Source organism: Eriocheir sinensis, chromosome 30, assembly GCF_024679095.1.
Source record: "Eriocheir sinensis breed Jianghai 21 chromosome 30, ASM2467909v1, whole genome shotgun sequence".
In the NCBI taxonomy this organism is placed as follows: Eukaryota; Metazoa; Arthropoda; class Malacostraca; order Decapoda; family Varunidae; genus Eriocheir; species Eriocheir sinensis.
In genome coordinates, this window is record NC_066538.1 from 14,128,035 (window position 1) to 14,128,389 (window position 355).

The following is a 355-nucleotide window of genomic DNA, read 5'->3' on the forward strand; positions in this document are numbered from 1 at the left end:
TAGTTTTCCTTCAGTTCTCTCATTCCTTGCATTTTACAGCTTGCGCAAAATACCCTCCCTCCTCTTCCATCCTCTCTTACATATGCTTCTCATCTTGGTAGTCTTTCTTCAGTTTTGCTCCACGTTTTCCTCAATTTTCCTTCAGTTCTCTTATTCCTTGCATTCTACAGCTTGGGCAAAATACCCTCCCTCACTTTAATTGTCCTGGGTATTTCCTTTTCTTCGCTCATTGCTCTCCATTCACTTCTTCCTCCTGCTTCTCCTTCTCCTCCTCTTCCTCTTCCTCTTCCTCACCCCTCATTTCCTACTATTTCCTCATTCCTTCTTGCATTCTTCAGCTTGTGCAATATTCCAT